Source organism: Notolepis coatsorum (genome assembly GCF_963971535.1).
Source record: "Notolepis coatsorum genome assembly, chromosome: 2".
Lineage (NCBI taxonomy): Eukaryota > Metazoa > Chordata > Actinopteri > Aulopiformes > Paralepididae > Notolepis > Notolepis coatsorum.
In genome coordinates this window covers 149,872,737-149,877,084 of record NC_140166.1, presented here as the reverse complement: position 1 = coordinate 149,877,084, position 4,348 = coordinate 149,872,737, and positions in this window count along the sequence as shown.

Genomic DNA, 4,348 nt, shown 5'->3' with positions numbered 1-4,348 from the left:
GCCAAGAGAACCAGATGTTCAGCATCGGAGCGGAGGAGATGGCGCCGCGTGCCGTGGGCTTGTCGGTACCGGGTGTGGTGATTGGGTTGTGCCGGGACGGGAAGGACGTTCGGCGGATGGACTGAGGATGAAAGTTGTTGCGTGTTGGAACCTTCAGTCAGGCTATAGCTATGTCGTAGCTTGGCTGGGGGCAGGGACAGCTAGCGTTGGCTACGTTGTCGGGTGCTAACGTCTGGCGGATGGATTGGGAGCGGACTCCCGGGTTCATTCCAACGGGGGGGACAATATCATGATGGGACTGGTACTTTCTCCACGGTCTTCTCCTTCCTCTTGGACCTGACTCTGCGTTAGGGTGAGTTTTTGGTGCGGTCTGCTCTGTTCCCGCCGTGGATCTCTCTCTCTCTCTCTCTCTCTCTCTCTCTCTCTCTCTCTCTCTCCTCTCTCTCTCTCTCTCTCTCTCTCTCTCTCTCTCTCTCTCTCTCTCTCTCTCTCTCGCACTCTCTCTCTCTCTCTCTCGCGCGCGCTCTTTCGTGCTCTCTTGCGCTCTCTCTCTCTTGCTCTCTTGCTCTCTCTCTCTCTCTCTTGCTCTCTCTCTCTCGCTCTCTCTCTCTCTTGCTCTCTCTCTCGCTCTCTCTCTCTCTTGCTCTCTCTCTCGCACTCTCTCTCTCTCGCTCTCTCTATCCCTCTCTCTATCTCGCTCTCTCTCTCCCTCTCTCTATCTATATCTCTCTCTCTCTTTCTCTCTCTCTCTCTCTCTCTCTCTTTCTCTCTCTATATCTACCTATCTGGCTTTGGGCTTGTTTGTCAGGTTCCGGGGGTGTTTTGTGCATTTTTCCTGTTGCTGACGGGTGTGCGACTGTGCAGGTGCATTGCCACTAAGCCTCGGGCACCGCTATTATTTAAGGATGCGTTGACTGTGTCATGTGCCCAGCCACAGGCAGCGCTACAATTTAAGAATATGTTGATTTTTGTCTGTGTGCCCAGCCTCGGGCAGCGCTATTGTTTAGGAGTATGTTGGCTGGGGGGGGCCTCGCGTTTGGAACTCACACAGGGCCTTGCATTTCTCCCAGACGGCACTGAGTACAGTATGTCTGTATGTCTGTCTTTTTCCACTATTGCTCAGCTACAGCTACAGGCATTCTGTCCTTAACCCTCCTGCTCACTTACAAGTCCCTCCAAGCTCTGGCACCTCAGTACCTCACTGACCTCCTCCACCCCTACACTCAGTCACGGTCCCTGCGATCCACAGACACTGGTCAGCTCTCCATTGCCCGAACCAGACTGCGGACCTTTGGGACAGAGCTTTCAGTGTGGCAGCTCCCACCCTCTGGAACTCCCTCCCTACAGAACTCTGCAACGCCCCAACTCTGGACACATTCAAAAAACTCCTCAAAACCCACCTCTTCAACTCGGCCTTTAACCCCTAATTTTACCACTTGTTGTGTCTGTCCACTATGTTTGTTACTTTCGTTTTTAGTCTCCCCCCCCCCCCCCCCCCATGTAAAGCGACCTTGGGTCTTTTGAAAGGCGCTATATAAAACCAAGTTATTATTATTATTAATCACATCTAAACAACAGACATCTTGTCAGATGGGGGTCCCTGAGACAAAGTCTTATACAATGGGGGGTCTACGACCTAATGTGTATCTATTGGGGGTTCTAAATGTTCTAAGACCTTGGAATCTCTCCTCTGATTTATACAGAAATAGTTAAATAGCAAAACCACAGTATTCTTATTACATCATTGATACCCAGGGGGATAAGGTTCAGGGGGAGATTAAAGGGTTAAACCACAGCAACGATGCCTCACTGATACCAGATCTGGAAGGGATGCTTTCAACCGGTGCCATTATTTACAAAAGACCTTGAAAAGGCTCCAAATTCCATTCATGCACAATATAAAGACATGGTTATAAATAAAGAGCAGCTCCGGGGGATGTGGAAACTAAATTACGTAACTGTATTAAAAAGCAGCAGAGCTGAGAGGAGCTGGTCTGCACCTCCTCTCTTCTCCTCTTCATCTTCCTCCTCTCTCCTCCTCTTCCTCTCTCCTCCTCTTCATCTTTCCTCATCTCTCCAATTCATCTCTCCTCCTCTCTTCTCTCCTCTCCTCCTTTCTCCTCTCTCCTCTTCCTCTTCTTTAATTTTCCTGCTCTCTCCCCCCTTCCTCCTTTCTCATCTTCCTCCTCCTCTCTATAAATCTCCTCCCCCTCCTCTTCATCCTCCTCCTCTCTTCTCTTCATCATCCCCCTCCTCTTCCTCATCTCTCCTCCTCATCCTCCTCTCTTAGATTCAAATTCAACATGTTTTATCGTCATGACAGACAAGCAGCTCGGGTATGTTGCCAAAGCATACAGAATTCCATGGAGGTAACATTAGTCTTTCTGTTTCTCTCTTTTTCTCTTTTTCTCTATATCTCCCTTTCTCTCTTGCCACACACACACACACACACACACACACACACACACACACACACACACACACACACACACACACACACACACACACACACACACACACACACACACACACACACACACACACACACACACACACACACACACACACACACACACACACACACACACACACACACACACACACACACCTCTGGAATGGCAGCGTTGAGTGATTTTCCTCTGCATAATAACCAACTGATGAAGACATTTTTCAGTAATTATGTCCCAAGGAAGCATTTTCCAGCTCATTTAGTAAATGAGAGTAAATTCTGCCCCAAACACATTAGTTATGACAAAAAAGAGCAGCGGTGGCGTCAGCTGTGAGGCTAGAACAACACACACATTCATCTGAGACATTCCACCCTGGAAACACGGAGCACGACTCACTGCGCTCAGCCTCCTTCAGGGCTGGGAGGCAGACACACTGTGAAGGTACCGTCACGGACCCACCATGAAGACGTACAGAGTTTCACTATACCGACTCCCACGATGCACGCAAATACTGTCTCTTTTCAACTTAATAATAAACAAGTTCCTTTAAAAAGTGAAATAAATGTTTTGAATGGAACAAACACCACTGTGATAATTGTGTTACAACGTAAAAAGGAACAAGTTAACGTTGTTGTGATTCATACTGGAAAACTAAATACCAGTCAAATACTCTTCATTCCAAAATATTTATACGATCAGGATTATAATCAGAATCAGAATCACTTTATTCTTCAATGTAGGGATCCACCAGAACCACCCGTGTTCTAACAGGACCACAGGCAGGGTGCAGGACAGGGGACATGTTCTAACAGGACCACAGGCAGCAGGTGCAGGACAGAGGACATGTTCTAACAGGACCACAGGCAGGGTGCAGGACATGTTCTAACAGGACCACAGGCAGGGTGCAGCACAGACACAGGACATGTTCTAACAGGACCACAGGCAGGGTGCAGGACATGTTCTAACAGGACCACAGGCAGGGTGCAGCACAGACACAGGACATGTTCTAACAGGACCACAGGCAGGGTGCAGGACAGAGGACGTGTTCTAACAGGACCACAGGCAGCAGGGTGCAGGACAGAGGACGTGTTCTAACAGGACCACAGGCAGCAGGGTGCAGGACAGAGGACGTGTTCTAACAGGACCACAGGCAGGGTGCAGGACAGAGGACATGTTCTAACAGGACCACAGGCAGCAGGGTGCAGGACAGAGGACGTGTTCTAACAGGACCACAGGCAGCAGGGTGCAGGACAGAGGACGTGTTCTAACAGGACCACAGGCAGCAGGGTGCAGGACAGAGGACGTGTTCTAACAGGACCACAGGCAGCAGGGTGCAGCACAGAGGACGTGTTCTAACAGGACCACAGGCAGCAGGGTGCAGGACAGAGGACGTGTTCTAACAGGACCACAGGCAGCAGGGTGCAGCACAGAGGACGTGTTCTAACAGGACCACAGGCAGCAGGGTGCAGGACAGAGGACATGTTCTAACAGGACCACAGGCAGCAGGGTGCAGGACAGAGGACGTGTTCTAACAGGACCACAGGCAGCAGGGTGCAGGACAGAGGACATGTTCTAACAGGACCACAGGCAGCAGGGTGCAGCACAGAGGACGTGTTCTAACAGGACCACAGGCAGCAGGGTGCAGGACAGAGGACGTGTTCTAACAGGACCACAGGCAGGGTGCAGGACAGAGGACGTGTTCTAACAGGACCACAGGCAGCAGGATGCAGGACAGAGGACGTGTTCTAACAGGACCACAGGCAGGGTGCAGGACAGAGGACGTGTTCTAACAGGACCACAGGCAGCAGGGTGCAGGACAGAGGACGTGTTCTAACAGGACCACAGGCAGGGTGCAGCACAGAGGACATGTTCTAACAGGACCACAGGCAGCAGGGTGC